This window comes from Saimiri boliviensis, chromosome 3 (assembly GCF_048565385.1).
Source record: "Saimiri boliviensis isolate mSaiBol1 chromosome 3, mSaiBol1.pri, whole genome shotgun sequence".
Classification (NCBI taxonomy): Eukaryota; Metazoa; Chordata; class Mammalia; order Primates; family Cebidae; genus Saimiri; species Saimiri boliviensis.
Window position 1 is genome coordinate 85,439,834 of NC_133451.1, and position 19,121 is coordinate 85,458,954.

Sequence of the window (19,121 nt, forward strand, 5' to 3'; positions counted from 1 at the left end):
TTGTTGCCTGTGTTTTTGGGGTCATATCCAAAATATCATTGCCAAAAACAATATCATAGAGCTTTTCTCCCATGTTTTCTTGTAGATGTTTTATGGTTTCGGACTTACATATAATCTTTAATCCATGTTGAGTTGATTTCTTTATATGATAAAGATAAGGTATAATTTCAGTCTTTTGCTTGTAGGTTTCCAGCTTTCCTAGAATCATTTATTGAAGAGAATGTACCTTTCCCTTTGTGTGTTCTTATCATCTTGGTCAAAAATCAATTGGCAGTAAATGTGTGGATTTTATTCCTAGGCTGTCTACTTTGTTCCCTTCGTATATGTGTCTGATTATAAGTCAATACCATGTTGCTTTGGTTACTATAGCTTTGTAGTATTTTTTGAAATCCAGGTAGAATGATGCCTCCAACTTTGTTATTTTGTCTAAGACTTCTTTGGTTACTTGGGGTCTTTTGTGATTCTGCAATGATTTTCAGAATTGTTTTTCAATTTTGTGTGAAATATCACTGGGGAATTGACAGGCATTGTATTGAATCTTTTGATCACTTTGGGTATTATGAATATTTTAATAATATTATTTCAAACCAGGAATATGTGATATCCTTTCATTTATTTGTGTCTTCAACTTCTTTCATCATTATTTTGTAGTTTTTAGTTTACAGATCTTTTACCTCCTTGGTGACGTTTATTCCTAAGTATAATATTTTACTTTATTTTGCTGTAGCTATTGCAAATGAAAATGTATTCTTAATCTTTTCTGGATAGTTTGTTGTTAGTGTATAGAAATGCTACTGATTTAAGAAACTCGTTGCTCTTTTGCATCAAACAGAAGATAATTTTCTAAAAGTTTAAAAAATATTGTCTGATTTAATCACCACAACAATCTAAGGTAGTAGATTCTTATACTCTCGATAGAGGATGAAACTGTGGCATATAGGGTGAGGTTTATATAACTTGTGTAAGGACATACAGATGTAAATATTGAATTATAGTATTTTGATTAAAGTTGTTATATGATTAGATATACTTCACACTGTGTTGCTTTGCTTATTCAGTCATTTTCACTAGTTAAAATGATTAAAATAATAAAATATTTTACCAGTAGCAAATGAAAATTTATATATAACTCAGATTCTACTTATAACCACTAACTAAAGAAAAAAAAATTGATACATTTTTCTAAATAACATAGCATTTAAAGCTATATTCTTAAAAATATTACATATATTACATAATGATTTTAATTACTATTTAAACATATATTCAAATCTGGGTGTTTCAAATGTGGTGTTGCATACAGATGGAATTTTAAAAATACACAGTGAAATTCATTTAGGAATGAAATGTGATTTTTCTATCTTTAATTTATAAGGCTAATATAGTTGAAATAATACATACTTTACTGAGTGGTGGAGTGTGCAAAGAAAAATGAAATGAAAGGTTATCATTATAAAACACTCATTCTTGGGGAAAATCATTTGCAAAAGCAGATGATTAAACTATTTGATTTATCTTCTTGTGTGTGTGTTTGTGTGTGTGTGTGTGTGTATATTTGCTTAGTATTGTTAGATGTATGAAGATGTACTTAAATCTTTTAAGCATGGAAGAATGTTTTGTCATAATCAGCAGTGCAGGTACTTGAAAACTGTAGCGCAATATATTTTTTTAAACTATAACTGTTTTGGTTTGCTAATGCAGCACTTACTTTCCGCAAAGATACAGATACATAAGGTCTCAATGGTTAACCGTATTTTAGTATTACTGTGGAGAGAGTTGCAATCTGAATCTAAAATAAGTCATTTAGCTTAGAATAAATGGACAGACACATCTTTGAAGTTTACAGATACAGGTTCCAGTGACCCAGTTTTTGGCATATTACTGTCATGGTTTACTTTAGGTTTCCCAAATACTGTTCAGTGATTACTGAGCCAGAGACAGTATGCTTGATTGTGTCAGTTTATACTTGAATATCTGTAATATTGAATCTATGCATCATAGTCACCATTTATCACTTTAACACTCTAGGGCATATGAGCACAACACACAAATCTATTTTTGGCTGTTCCTTAAATAAATACCCTGAGCTATATTTGGTTTTAATATATATATTATTTTTTAAAAAAAGAAATACAGTAAACCATATTTTTGAGAGAAATATTATTTGGACACAAATGTACATCTATTAAACAGGGTGTATATTTTTATATATTTATATATCCTGTTTAATATTTACACATTATATTAATTATGTTAATATATGTATATCAATACATAAAAATATATATAAAAATATGTGTATTCACACATAATCACACACATAGAGATACACAAATTGAATAAATATGTCATAAAATGTGTTCTTGGTGCTATATAAGAGTTACATGTTTTAAAGAACATGATAAACCCTAGATAGTATAAATTCAAGAAATATTTGTTGATTAAATGACCTCATAGGCAAATGAAGCAACTACCTATAAAATTAATCTAAATAACATTAAAAATTGATTGTATCCCATTCAATATTATAGATTAATACCTACAATGTTACTACAATTACCGTATCTTTGATTTTCTTTACCACCAATCTTTTATTTGTGCAGTAGACTTTTCTTCTAGTGCTCTTCCTCTTTGTCGCTCCTGCCTAAGCTAAACATAACTAAAAAAAAAAAAAAAAAAAAAAAAATGTAAGTTACTTTATAGCATAGCACCAAGAAAGCTTCTTAATCTGACTGTTTGGAAGTAGTCAGTGGCTTTACCCCATAAGTTAATTTTTGTATTTTAAACTTAGTTCTGAAAAGGCATTGTTTACTTGATCTCCATAAAATTGCATTTTAGTAGTATGAGTGGATGTGCTTAATAAATTAGTTATCCATCTTAATGGTAGGAGATAGCTTAACCTGTCTTTAAAATATCATCATAAAGCTGTTCATACATTTTTCTTTGGTGTTTTCCCTAACACTGTGGAGCTGTGTGCTTTACATCAAAACTCTTTCAGATGATTTTATTTTACATATTTTTTGAAGGCCATTGAAAACAGGTTCTTTACGACCTTCATTACCAAAGCAAAAGTATGAAATAATTTTGATCACCATGCTGTGATCATACTTCTACAACATTCTTAAGTAAATGGTTTACCTTGGCCATATTTTAAAATATATCTGACATCATTTTTTTCCTTTATAGTTTTCCACCTTATCTCTTCAGACATTCTCTTCCTTTTGTACCCAATGTAGTGTTTCAAATTTATAGTCAATTTTCTTTCCACATCTCCATATCTGAAATGTTTGCTAATAATGGTAATTTTGCCTGGGAGCACTCACAGGAATTCTTTATAAGGATAAAATGCTACTGTTCAAGGCCCAGTGTGCCATCTTCAAAGATTTCTCAGGATTTATGAATTTCCTTTGTTGAGCTGACTTGCTACAACATTGTACTACATTGTGGCTGCATTTCTGAGGACCATCACATTGTCATAATCATTACAGTGAAAGTATCTCATATAAGCAGTTGAAAAAACAATGCAATTTAAATATTTGTAGTTATTGATCAAGATTTATTAAACAATGTAGTGATTTCAGAACAACAATAATGGTGGGAAACATTACACCTTGTTTATAATTATGATATATTAGTGGACTTCAAGTTTAGTTTGTGCAAGCTATGGAAATAATTTTATTTATTTATTTATTTTTATTTTTTTTTAAGTTAAGATATGCAGTCCTCCTTAGTCCTTGCTCTGCTAACATGGATTTAGTGTACTACAAATGGTAAACTGTTAGAATGGTCCAAGTCTAATTCATAATAACATTTTACCTACTACAAACTGTGGTATATGAATGAAAAAATGTCTATGTTTTCTAGAGAAAGTTTTACAAAATGTGTTTATTTGGATTTTTTTTAACTATATCAATCAACAAAAATGTAGTAATTTATAACACCTCAGTATTGGTCTATTTAAATGACTTACATATTTTTAGATTTGATTATTCTCCTTATTTTACATATGGAAAATCCAAGGCACAGATACAGTTCACATAGAAAAGCAGAGCCAGATTTTGAAAACAAAAGATATAGCTTATAAAGTTGCTGTTTATTGTGGAGTATTCTTCAGACCTTTTAATTTTATTTGGTGAATCAGGAAATAGTTTAATTGATCAATAGGAACAAAATACCTGAAATGATACATTAAATTAATTATATAAATTAATTCAAACAGTGGAGACTTCTGTGGGCTTCAGTTAGCTGGAAACATGTAAGGAGACAGACTTGATCTGGACTTTAGAGACAATAGAGAGGCAATGGGAGACATATTATGTTGGAGTGAGTACAGAGAATATTCAAATAAATATCAAATATTATTAAAGCATTTTGTAAATTGTTTTAACAGTAGTTTATAGGAATGTGATTTTTTGAGACATTGTAATTCCCAGCTTAAAATTGTTTATTACATATTGAGTATTATTATTTTTATTATTTTGGAACATATTTTCTTTTCTGATTAGCTTTCTTACAAATTTCCATGTAATAATTAGTACAAATAATTGTTATTCTTATCAAAAAATGCATGTATTTTCTAAATTCTACTAAAACGTATGTTTAATATGAATATGTTAGAGTAAAATCATAAGAAACCATCAGTATCTAGAAAGGAAGGAATGGAATAAGAAATAACTTACATAACTTTCCTTGCTTCAAGTGAATGTCATTCCTTATGATAATCACAAGTAATCATTAATCTAATTTTATTTTCATAAATTTGCATGAGATTAATAGTTTACTTTATTCAATATGGTGTTGAAACATAATAACATTTTAAAATTTTTCTCCTTAGTAGGAAACATATTCTACTAGTATGGATAAGCTCATCATCAAGAACCCCAGGAAAATTATGAGGTGTTTTTCTTATCACAGTGCCTGTCTTAGTTTCCTGAGGTTGTTGTACCAAATTACCACAAATTTGGTGGCTTCTAATAACAGAAATGTATTATCTCACAGGTCTCAAGGCTACAAGTCCAAAATTCAAACTTGGCAGGGCTATGCTCCATACAGGGCTCTAGGGAGAATATGTTGTCTTTTCTGGCTTCTTTTGGCTGCACTGTCTTTTCTTGACTTGTGGTCTCCCAAGGTTCTAACCTTAATTACATCTGCAATTACTCTTTTTCTAAGTAGCCTAACATTCACAGGTTACAGAAATTAAGATGTGGGCATATCTTTTGGGGGTCCATCACTCAATCTACTGCAGTCTTCTTTTCCTTTAGCTTTCTTCAAAATCTCTATTTCATCTACCTGTGATTATAGCTAACCCTTGCTCACTGTGCTCCCCTTCTGCTTCATTGTAGCTCTTAGGAAATTGTCAACTCTGTTGTTCAGCTTTTGAGACTACTCATTTGACTATTCTTGCTAGTATCTAGTTTTGTGACATCTCTGTGGTCTACATGCTGACAAGGGTAGTAAGTATGATCTCAATACAGTGGAAGCACCTCTAAATACAGAGTTAAATTTCTGAGGTCAGTGAGATAGGGTGAATGTGTAAACAACATAAACATGGTAAGCCAGAATTAATATAGTTGGTATTAACAAGTACATAAAGTTGAAAGTTTAATTAAACCAAAGATCTTGAGAAAATTGTTTATTATCTTTAATGTTATACATCTTAACAGTCTTCCAATTTTTTTATAATCTTATAAAGTACCCTTAAACTTGGTGGAAGTAGAAAAGTATTACTCTTCTATTTTGTGCAGTTATGGAAAGAAAAAGGTAGAGGTAATTACTCCAGGGTAAGTGTTCACTTAATAGAATGATAATAAGGAATTTACTTGAACACAGACACTATTTAAATGATTCTCTAGTTTCATTCTACTGCATATGACTAGCCAATTATCTCAGCACCATTTATTGAATAGGGAGTCTTGTTGAAAATCAGATGGTTGAAAGTGCGAAGCTTTATTCCTGAGTTTTTGATTCTGTTCCATTAGTCTATATGTCTGTTTTTGTACTAGTACCATACTATTTTCTTTTTCTTTTTTTTTTAGCTTTTAAGATAATTTTTACTTCCTTGAAAAAAATTGATATTAATATTCAATATATATGTACATGTTAAAACTTCACCCAGGCTACTCTGGGTACACTGTCCATGGGTTAGCCCTGCTCTACAAGGAGCAGTAAAAAACAAAAACAAAACCACCCAAAATTAGTGAAAACAAAGCATTCAATAACCGATGAGCAGCAGAAGAAACTGCTCATTACCAACTAATCATTTTATGAAGAAATACCTACATAAAAACAAACACTAAAGAGAACAGATTTAACTAAAGGGACAAGCATAATTATAAACAAATAGCAGATTACCAGATTTTAAACAATAATCTGTAAAAATGTTTTACTACCTAAAGATTTTCACTCAAAGAAGAAAAATGCATAGTAACACCAAGCTTGCAGGATGGTGAGTTAACAGACACATTTTCTCTTAATGGAAACCTAACCAGCTTCAGCAGTATTTCTGGATGAAGCATCAAGTTACTGTTGCACATTTTTAAGATTGGTCCAGCAGTGTTTCCCCTAATTTTAATTCCTCCTCTACATTTAAAGTATTAGTATGATTACATGAATTGTCTAGAATCTCTTCTTTTAATCCATTTGACTCCTCCTTTTGATCCTCATCCGTATTAAGCTCTTCAACTGTCTGTGCCCTGGGTATGTTCATTAATATATCATTTCCTAGGGACTGACTATTACTCAGCAGCTTTGCCTGCCTTCTTTCCAAGGCCAGCTGTTTATTTCTCTCAGTTCTGTATTGTTGCTCTTCTGTTAGGCTTTTACTTGATTGAGAAGCAAACATCTCACTTTCAGATGAGTTTTTCAAAAAGGGATCTAATTCACTAGCAGTTACATCATGTTCATTATTTTCCATAACTTCACCATTATTACTAACAAAATCTTCATGTAAAATAGGAAGATCAAATCAAATTCGTTTTAAACATGTCTGAACTTCCTTTTTACTTCCCAGGTATTCAACTCTGTCAATAAAATCCTCAAACTGCAGTATAGGGAATAGTCTATGTGCCCAATGCTCCATGTGTCTGATTAGTGTCTTCAAGTCTTCAGCCTCATGACCTTTACCTTTGAATTCTGCCTTATCAAATACATGCCATAAGGCTGGAAGTCCTCTCTCTGAAATTAATCTTCATCAGGCTCAGCTCCTTCACCATCTTGTCTCTCTGGAGAGGCTGGAGGTGGGAAAGGAGGAAAAATTTCATCTTCTACATGCTCATAATCTGGTACGTCAATCAATCCATTCTCCTCTCGTTCTAGCATCTTTTCCTCTGCCAGCCAGCTCTCACCACACCCAGAAGACAAGCGCCACAGCGCGGATCCCCGCGTGCAAACTAAGCGCTCCTCTCGCGAGACTCAGGAATTCGTACCATACTATTTTCATCAGTAAGCCTTGTAGTGTGTAGATTAAAGTTAGGTAGTGTGATGCCTCCAGCTTCGTTTTTTTTGCTTAGGATTGCTTTAGCTATTCAGGCTCTTTTTTGGTTCCATATGAATTTTATAAGTTATTTTTCTTATTATTTAAAGAATGATGTAGGTAGTTTTGCAGAAATAGCATAGAATCTGTAAATTACCTTGGGAAGTATTGCCATTTTAACAATGTTGATTCTTTCAATCCTTGAGCATAGAAAGTTTTTCAATTTATTTGTGTCAATCATTACGCTGAAGAGACACATGAATTTGTCTGTTCATTGCTGCACTGTTCGTTATAGAAAAGACATGGAATCAATTCCCATTCCCATTAGTGTTGTATTGGAAAAGAAAATGTGGTGTAAATATGCTATGGAATACTACACAACCATCACAAAGTAATGAAATCATGTATTTTGTAGCAATATGGATGGAGCTGGAGGCCATAATCCTAAGCAAAATAGCACAGGGATAGAAAACCAAATATTGCATGTACTCGCTTATATGGGGGAGCTAAATTTTGAGAACACGTTGACATAAGCATGCGAACAATGGGAGTAATAGATGCTGTGGATTTCTTAGAGGGCAGAGGAAGGAAGGAGGACATGGGTTGAAAAACTACTTATTGGGGCCTATGCTCAGTATGTAGGTGCAATATACCCATATAAGAAACCTTCACCTGTGCCCCTGTATCTAACATAAAAGTTGAAATAAAAAATACGATGAAATTAAAATAATTATTCTATTGTTGCACCTTCTCCTTCTGGTTGAATTGGTCAAAGGAAAATAAGAATATAATTTGACTTCATTTAGTTTTGTTAACTGTTTTAGATAGTACAATAGTTTCCCACTTAAAATTCACTTTTTTTAAATAAAAAAAGATTAATTTTGGTCACAATATGAATTTATTTGCTAATTTGGTCTTATCAAATCATATCACAGGGCAGATTGTCCCTAAATTCTGGCTTGTGATTGACTTGTCTCTGGCTGAAAAAAATCTAGAGATGCATAACTAAAGAACTCTAATGGAAGAGAATGTTGCTAATTAATCCCTTATTCAAACCCAGTATACATCACTTAAACAGTTTATTATTGTACAATATTAAATGTTTATTTTTATTATTAACATTATTCTCTAAATTCTATATCTATCATTGCTTTTGGAATTTATTTTTAATAGCAGCATCTATAAACTATAAATATGAATATGTTGCAACCTGGGATTGTATCTATACATGGAGTGTTTTGACAGAATACACTAGACACATCTAGACAAACTGCTTAACTGACATTGTTGGTCAAAAGTAAAAGCTTGGCCGGGCTAGATGGCTCATGCCTGTAATCACAGCACTGTGGGAGGCCGAGGCGGGCAGATCAAGACCAGCCTGGCCAATATGGTGAAACCCTGTCTCTACTGAAAAATACAAAAATTAGCCTGGTGTGGTGGTGTGTGCCTGTAATCCCAACTACTCAGGAAGCTGAGGTAGGAGAGTCACTTGATCCCAGGAGGTGGAGTTTGCAGTGAGCCAAGACTGCACCACTGCACTCCAGCCTGAGGCCTGAGTGACAGAGTGAGACTCTGTCTCAAAAAAAAAAAAAAAAAAAAAAAAAAGTACATGCTTATAAGTGCCCAGAGAATTTTGATTTATACAAGAGGCCAGTTGAATGTTTTGAGTCAGTTTTCCTCTTTCAAGTGATGTCATCATGTTTTATCAGTTTCATTTATCAAGATAGTCAGTATGTATGTTGGAAAAAGCACTAAAGCTCTCCTTACTGAATAAATATCACTGGACCGATCAAAGCTAGGGTAAAATCCTGGGTCAGGAATACCACCCACAAAATTCAGGGCAATCAGATTTCAGAATGTGATTAGCAAGCTGGGTCAGATGATGGAGAATAGGATCTGGAGGAAGCAGATACGAAAAGTGTGAGTATGTTTGCCAAACTAAAGACAGAATCGTAAACGTCATATTTAGAAGGCAGAGGGAGTCTTTTCAGGCTGCTACAGGGATAGAGGAAGTAAACAGACAACAGAAAAAAAATAAAATGCCACTTCGGAATATTAAGTAGTAGACTGACCCTATTGGCATTTCCTGCTACATCTGACAGTGTGGCAAATTTTCTTATAAATTTTTGAAGAATTTTGAGAAATGGAAATATTGCATATGAGAATGCACAGTCAGTAAACTCTCTAATGGGATATGAAAGAAGATTAAACTATGTCAATGATAAAGCAAGATTCTCTTCACATAACCTAACTTGTAAAACCAATCACTCCCAAATTGGTATGTTTTTATTCACACTGTGACAGAACAAAGTGGAAATCTACGGTGGAAAGATGGAGGGGGAAGAATAAATATTACAAATTGATAGGGAACATTTTTAACTTACAATAGTTGCTATATTCAATGTTTTTATTCATTTATAGTAATTGTATTTGTTAGTTCTTAATATGTGATAGATATTGTTATAAATGCTTTGCACATTTTTATTTACTCAGTCTGCACAATTGCCTGCTGAGTAATATACTACTATTTGTTCCATTATATAGAGATGAATTTAACATATAGAGTTTTAGTAACCAACCCAAAGTCACAAAGATAATACCTGATACATCTAGAGTTGGTTATTTAAAGATTACTGCTACAGGCAAGACACCAAAATGCCTCAACCAAGCTGCATAATGATTCAGTAATTCACTTGAAGAAAGTTAGTAATTATAAAAAGAAGTTAAAGATAAAACATAACTTCCAACTTCCAGAAACCCCAGCAGTAATATACTTTATTACATGCTGCATATAAGAGAGATATACAATATTATAGGAATTGTGAATATTCAGGGACCACATCTTCATGGAGTATTCAGAGAAGAGTTTCTGAAAGATTAATGGTTCCAAACAGATTCAAAATGATGATGGTTTAGGAAGACGGCGAGACACATTCAATATTCTATGCAAAGCCAACATAGTTTTGTATATTTTATACAAAACCTTTTGAATAAAGCAGCACATGGCATAAAAATCAGAAGAGGTACATCCGAATAAGCTAATGGAGAGACTAAGATTCAGACTAAAACTTCCGGGTCTGGTTCAGTAGGTATTGAGATAGTAGGATGATTATGAAGAGCTTCATATGAAGAAGTACCATACAGGTATGACTTATGAGATATGGAGTTGCATATGCTTGATCTAAATCTCATATTTACCACTTTTTATCTATGATCTTAAGTCAAGCTATTTTATATTATTATGCATTATAATTTCTCATATGTAAAATCAGATTAATGAAAATGTTTGTTTCATATTATGTGGAAATATTCAATATGGAGGATTACATAGAAAACTTCATGTAGAGATCTAATCATGATGCTTACCATACATTTAAGAATTTCTATTTATTAAACAAATATTTAAGTGGCTGCTACAGGCAAGTCATTTTGTTATTGTTGTTTTTATTCTATTACTATCATCACTACTCTTATTTTTGATATTACTTATAGCTTGAGGACATTTATGGAAAATATACTTAAAGATGGATGAAGCAACCTAAACTTGGAGGTTGACAATAGGGGATTGGAGAAGAATCAGTGAGAATGTTTAAATATTTATAATTGAATAAATATATTTGCTTACATGACTTTTATTTATTATTTATATTGGCCTTATACATATGGTGTGTGTGTGTACGTATATTTATAGTGCATGTATATATATATATATATGTGTGTGTGTGTGCGTATGTGTGTATATATATATATATATATATATGTATGTATATAATTCAGGACTATTACTAAGAGGAAAAATAGGCCAGTCCTGGTGGATCATAACTGTAATCCCAGTACATTGGGAGGCCCAGGTGTGTGGATCACCTGAAGTCAGGAGATCGAGATCAGCTTGCCCAACATGGTGAAACTCTGTTTCTACTAAAAATACAAAAATAGCTGGACATGGTGGCACACACCTGTAGTTCCAGCTACTCAGTAGGGTGAGGCAGGAGAATCACTTGAACCTGGGAGGCAGATGTTGCAGTGAGCCGAGATCACGCCACTGCACCACTCCAGCCTGGGTGATGGAATGTGGAATGAGACTCAAAAAAAAAAAAAAAGAAAGAAAAAGAAAGAGGAAGAGAAAAAAATTTGCAAAATTATCTATAATAAAAAGGTATAAAGACATGCTTGAGAATTTTGAGCTTCCAACTTTGCATAAGTCGGTGTATCATCTATTCTGTATTAATCTTATGTTTGTGTGTCTGACCCATGGAATTTTACATAAATAGCTTTCTAAAATTTTCTGGGCCTGGAAACATGATTTGGAATTGCAGAAATAATGAATATAGTGAAAACTAATCATGTAAATATACAGTAGATAACAAAAATGATGAAATTTGTGAAATCCACCAAGAAAACTATGCTAATGGGATCCCATTAACAATCAAATTAGATTACCTGACCTCTGGTCTCTATTTGTAAACTTTAGTCTCCATAACATAAACTTGCCGATTCAACATTTCAGCCATTATATTATGCTTATAATGAAAAAAAAAAGTAACCTTAAAATTAGTTTTATTTTTTTAACCATTTAAAAACTAAAGATAGCTGACTGGTAATCGCCTTTATCTTCCCATTAGAAGCACTTAGTTAAAAAAGTAATTAATATAATATCATGCCCTTGGGTATATAGCATAAAAAATAAAAATAAAGTGGCACATCATTCATGAGCCTCATATTTTCTATAAATTGAGTTTCATACATTTTTCTTTTTATATATTCCTTGTCATATACATAAATATAATAAAAATTGAAATTTTAACATAACATTTTCTAATTTGACATGTAAAACCAGATTAATACTTATGTTTGCTGAAATTTGTTTACATTCTGTTCTTTCAAAAAATGATATAAAATAGCCTTATAAATCTCTTTTTTTCTTTCTTTCTTTCTCTCTCTCTCTCTCTCTCTCACACACACACACACACACACACATACACACACGCAAACACAGATAATATAGAAGGAATAAGAAGAGTAACAATCAACAGAGTAAAAAGGCAACCAATGGAATGGAGGAAAATACTTGGAAATCATATGTCTTATAAGGGATTAATATCCAAAATATATAAGGAACTCCTACAACTAAAGCAGAAAACATAATCCAAATAAAAATAGATAAAGGACTTTAATAGAAGAGATTTCTCCAAGAAGAGATCCAAATGGAATAGAAGAGATTTCTCCAAGAAGAGATCCGAATGGCTTATAGGTATATGAAAAGATGCTTAACATCTTTAAGAAATTTTTAATATTATATTTTGGTGCAATGGTACAGCTCGGGGATATGGATATATAGTATGACCCCAAAGACACATTTAATAATGGCTTTTCTTCATTAGATTTTTTGTGTTTATTTTGTATAAATTATCAAATATATTGATATACATTTGCTTATATTCTTCCTTTCTTATCCTGTTAATGTCTGTAGGATAGCTTCTCTTTTATTCCTGATATTTGTGATTTGCACGTTTTCTCTTTTGTTGTGAGCTATCTGGCTAGAGATATACTGTTTTTGCTCTTTCCAAATAACTTTATTTTAATTGATTTTCCTGTTGTTTTTCTCATTTATATTTCATTGATTTCTTTCATTTAAACAGAAAGTTTAATTTGAATCTAATTTTTTGGACCTAAATTTATTTTCAAGTTTCTTTAAATAGACACATAGGTATTACATTATTTCATGTATTTTAATTTAAACATTTAATTTTAATATGATACATTTTAGAGTTACCTTTGTTTTTACCTTCTCCTTATTTCTTTGCACAAATTCAAATTTCGATCTGATATTATAATCTTTCTGCTGAGATATTAATACTGTTACTAGATCAGGTCTTCTGACATTGAAATCTCTCAAGTTTTTGTCAATTTTTTCATTTTCTTTTGATTTTTGAAAGATATGTCCACTAGATAATACCCTGTGGGATGAATGTGATTTTCGTTTAGTATTCTCAACATATCCAAGAAATCACTACATTGTTTTTGTCTTGCAAGAATTTATAATTAGCAGTATGCTCTGTATTTTATTTTTATTCTTCTATATACTATATCCCACTTCTCTGATTTCCTCACCCTTGCTAGCTTGATGATTTTTCTCTTTGTCTTTTGGTTTCAACTTTATCAGTGTTTTCTCTAAGTGTTCCTGAGTTATTAAACGTTTGTTCTTTTTTTATTATTATTTTTTCCTGCTAAATAGTGTTATCTTGCATTCTTGGAATGGCATTTTTCTGTGTTTTGTTTTTGACTTTCATTGATTTTATGAAATTCTTGATCATTTTCTGTCCAAATATTTTTTCCACCTACTGCTCTTCTCCTCTAAGAAAACAATTTCGTATATGTTACAACATTTGAAATTGCCCTATCACTTTTGGATATTCTGATTTATTTACTTTTTGTTTTTCCTCTTTCTTTCTTTCTTTTTTTTTTTTTTTTTTGAGACAGAGTTGAAACTCTTGTTACCCAGGCTCACCTCAACCTCCGCCTCCTGGGTTCAGGCAATTCTCCTGCCTCAGCCTCCTGAGTAGTTGGGATTACAGGCAAGTGCCACCATGCCCAGCTAATTTTTTGTATTTTTAGTGGAGACGGGGTTTCACCATGTTGACCAGGATGGTCTTGATCTCTTGACCTCGTGATCCACCCGCCTCGGCCTCCCAAAGTGCTGGGATTACAGGCTTGAGCCACCGTGCCCGGCTATGTTTTTCCTCTTTCTGTTTCAGTTTGTAGCACTTCCTTTGATTCAGATTCAGGTTCACTGCCCCAACTGTGTTGATTCTGTTGACAAATTCACTGATGGAATTTTTAATACTGATATCCTGATTCTTATATGTAGTCATTGCACGAGTGCTACACTTTCTCTAAAGGAATAATGTGTTATAATCTAATATTCAATTCCTGTCAAAAGTTTGGCTAAATTATTACGTTTCTTTTTGGGATATGAAAAGTTACAAGAGGACACAGGTTCTAGCCACCACTGAGAAAAAGCTGAATATTTGACAAAGTTATAAATATTATGCAACCCACTGAAGAGCTGAGATCACAAGGCAGACATATAAATCAACTTCCCAGTATGTCACTTTCAAATAGCAGAGATCCAGTTACAAGGAAACTTAGCACTCATTCACAGTTCATCTTCTTATGCCTCCACTGGGTGCTTTTTAGAAGGATTTGGGGTATGGCAGGACATCAGAGTAAGCCCCACTACTGGTGCAGGCATGAAGGAGATAATTGCTGATGGATCACTGGGAAGCTCGCACTACTTTTCCAGACTCTCATATGAAGCAAACTCTTTAAGTTCCTGGGAATTGGGAAACAAACTCATCTCCAGAAGCAAGGCAAAATTCCACTGATTCTGAGGTCAAAATGTAAAGAAAACCCTTCTGTCTCTAGGGTAGGCATGCTGACCATGGGACTTAATGAAAGAAAGTTTAATTCTGAGGAAGGGTAAAAGAACATACCTTCTGCTACTGAAGGAGAAGTGAGAAATCACCTTGAGCTCAGGATTCTGCACTTTGCAAGCCCAGGTCTGATAAATCCTGGAGAAAGAGCAGGAAATGAAATTTAAAAATAAAAACTATAAACATAAAGTTTATTGTGATACTAATTACAATAACAAATGGAGTAAAGTTAACGTAATCTTATGGGAATAATTAGGTAGATTTAAGGACAGTTATTTGAAGGATATTTTATGCTGTCACTTAAGTGATAATTATTAAAAGGGTTTAGACACATACAAACATTTATATGTTGTTAAATGACAAAAGGTGAAAAGAAAAATTTTATGTAAGTTATCATTTCAAACCTATGTAATTCCTAACATGAATGTACATATCCTAGAAGCACAGACATACACACACTCACACACAGACACACACGCACGCACACACACATTCACACGCACACACACACAGAGTTGAAAGATGGTGTCAAATTTTAAAAATTACAAATTTTAAAAATATCTAAATGTTTTTATTTGCATATTGCATTTTATAAACTAGTAAGATCATATTTTATTTAATAACATTTAAATTCTTAAAAATAAAGGCAAGATTTGACTTCTTTGGGGAATAGAAATTCTAAGAAAACTCTGCCCAAGAAGTCTCAAGAACCTCTTTGTGCTTGTCTGAAACTACAGCAGGACAATAGAGCTCACCCAATTTATACCACAAGCATACCTAATGATAGTACATTTCACATAGTATTGTTGGGATGATTATATCGCCCATAAGTATAGAACATGGTGCATGGGTAGGTGGTAGGTAAGGTCTCAGAGAACCTTACTGTCCCCAAAAATACTCCCTGTGAATAAACAAAATATGATGTAAATAGTTACCACTTCTACTGTAATTACAAACAGCAGTGATAAATATGCAGATTTAGGAAGTTTACATTTCAGTGTACGGTTGATAACAATATAATTTTTTAAATGAAACCATTTTAACTTAAAAACTCAACAAAAACAATTATATTCATTCAGATATTTAAAAAATATTCATGTCCTAAATGTTATTTAAGAAATCAAAATTATATAATTAGATATAGCAAAAGCATATTTAGACACATATCTGATCAAAATCTCAATTTTGTAACAATATTCCTCAAAATTATTGTACCCTTTGATTGGTGCAGAGGAAAATCTCCATGTAACAACAATAACAAAAAAAAAATCATATTATGGTACAAGTTTAGTTGTCTTTGAACAATGATGAAGTGATTCATTTAATTTGTTTATTATTGAAAGTAAATGAGGGCTGGGCATGGTGGCTCACTCCTGTAATCCCACCACTTGGGAGGCCAAGACAGGTGAATCACCTGAGGTCAGGAGTTCAAGACCAGCCTGGCCAACATTGTGAAACCCTGTCTCTTCTAAAAATATGAAAACTAGCCAGGCATGGTGGTGTGTGCCTGTAATCTCAGCTGCTCAGAGAGCTGAAGCAGGAGAATTGCTTGAGCCTGGGAGGCGGAGGTTGCAGTGAGCTGAGACTGTGCCACTGCCCTCCATCCTGGGCAATAGAGCCAGACTTTGTCTAAAAAACAAAAAGAAAAAAAAAAAAAAAGAAAAAGAAAAGAAAGTAAATGATTTCACGCAGAGTAAAACTGTTCTTCTGTTAAATTCATCAAAATTTAAAATTGAAGAAGCCTTTGCATTTTGGGAGCTACTTTTTCATAAGAGGAAGTGTTCCAACTAAGAAGACTAAAAATATATTTTCTTAAACTTAGTCACAGCGGTCACTTTTTGGTAAAATAACTTATTTAACTGTAGTGTTGCTGTGGAAGAATTTCATTTGGAACGATGAATTCTGCTACTCGTGTTTTGTAGGAATAGATTATATCATTAAAGCTTTTTAGCTCTATATTCTCTATTCAGTGGAAATTAATAATATAGAAAATATGTAAAAATATAATCTGCCTGTTTGTAAAGTGTATCTTATTCAAAGTTAAAAGATGCATTTGGATGGCGTAGGTTTGTGAGGATGGTGGGTGATCAAGATTAATTCGGAATGCACACACAGAAATAGTTAGAAGAACAAATTATAGGTATCTTAATTGATTTGTAAAAACGGGAATGCCAGTTTTCTTATGTGCTTATAATATTTGTTCATTTTATGAGCCCTTTTGTAGCATTCTGCTCTGATCAGTTTAGTATATTTATTATTAGGCTTTATTAAGCTGAATAGCAAATGAACGAATGCTTTATTGAGGTGAACAGCATGTTGAAGCCATTATGTTCCCAAGATGATTTAGACTCTGGATAGTTACTTTACCTTGGTTTATTGTGCTCACCTCCATTAGACTATTACTTTATCATATTGAAGTAGTAGTGTGGAATAATTACTGTGGTACATTTATTAACATGGGGAAAAATGAAATGCTGATTCTGAATTCCCAGTATGAAATCCCTTATTGGAACAGTTCCATCTCAGCATGAGATTTATGGGGGATTTCTTCGGAGGTAGTCTTCCCCAATGTCCCCAAATAAAGCATTTATGGATGATTCTCTTAAAATTTTCAGTATTAATCTTTAAGAAAAAACAGAAGAAACAAATTTAAAATACCAACAAATGATGCCTGTTTCACATCATTAACCATAAATGTTCATATTGAGAAATCCATACAATTGAAACATAAACTCCAATATCTATCTAAAAATAAAAACGATAATAGAATGGAATAAAAAATACATGAAATAGAAGTTGCTAAGCTAGTATTGTTCATTTATATTTTATCTTTCTATTTGCTTATATTTTCTTCCTATTGCACAATAAACAACTTATGGTAAATTGCAGATCTTGTATATGACTGAATTCCAGAACCTGGCATTTTTTCCCTAACATACTAGCTCAATAAATATTTGCTGAATCACTATTTTTGAAAATAGTAAATGGCTAGCTAAAAACATTTATTTGTAAACCTTTGGAAAGATACTTTTTGAATGAAAAGCCTGCCACATGCATATACAGGCATCTTGTCAGTCTTAGACAATATAAGCTATGCTTCCAGTTCTACAGTTTCTCAGAGTTCTAGTCTGGTTTTGTGCTGTATATTGATGCCTTTATGTTCTGCTGTAACTGTACCCTCCCCAAGTATAACATAAGCCTTCTTGTGTACTTTTCTCACTGTCATCAGGTTGACTCAGTTCTTTATCAATTCAAAATTGGGTTACAGTAACAAATTAACAACTAATCTTTAGGTCAAAAACACTGGTGTTTTACTACATTCTTTTTCCCTTGCCATTTGAAATTAATGATGCAATGACATGTACCATTTCTTATTAAATTGATTTTTTTTACAGATTTATTTTTTTCATAGGTTTTGTGGATAGATGGAATTTGTTAATAAATAGCTGTTTTCTTATTGGGTGTTTGTGTGTGTGTGCATGATGTCAAGAGAAGAAAGCAATTCATTTTCAATATTCTATGATTTCACTGTGGATAAACATAAATGATAATTAATTGTTCTATGGTTTCTTCAGTGGATGATAAAAGCAGTACATTTCTAAACATTTCTCATGTCATTTTATAGAGTGCTTTTCAGAGATATGCATTAATAGCTGGATCAAAATTATTTAAACCACTTAAGTAATGCTTTTTCCAAACTATACATTGTACATACTCCTATATTTTGCACAGGATAAAGAGAGAATGAAAATATTTTCTGTAAGTATGGGCTTTCCCTGATGTCAGTCTATTCCCAGAATCTGAATCTTTAGTCATTCATAACCTTGCATTAAAAAATACTCTTTTAGTTATACCTATCATAAAAGGCTTTTTATACTCATCACGACCAGGTATATTAAATATGGAAGATTGTCCTCCTATTAAAAAGTATACAGAATTTTTGAATTTAGAAAGGGACCTTATTAAACCTGTTGTTTTCCTATGTGTATATTCTAGAAAGGGTAATGAACTGTCAAGAGCAATTCTCTTCCTTGCCTACTTGGTTATAATAGCTGGTTAGAAGATTCTTTCTTGGTGAAATAGTCTCAAGATTTAAACCATGCCCAGTGTTGTGCAATTAGCAGAAGTGGGACAATTTTTGACAAAATGGTGTTTATTATGTGTGTAAACATTTAGCATTGTTTATTCTGTAGTCAGACAGGCAGTTGTATAGATAC

The 19,121-nt window shown here is 32.3% G+C and overlaps 1 protein-coding gene and 1 pseudogene across 2 annotated transcripts in view; one reads left to right on the forward strand and one right to left on the reverse strand.

The window, feature by feature from the left end:
• GRID2 (glutamate ionotropic receptor delta type subunit 2) overlaps window positions 1-19,121 on the forward strand; it is a 1,500,723-nt gene that overhangs the window by 174,516 nt on the left and 1,307,086 nt on the right. The gene's annotated exons all lie outside the window — the stretch shown is intronic.
• On the reverse strand, window positions 6,481-7,409 carry LOC104650726 (TIMELESS-interacting protein pseudogene; annotated as a pseudogene).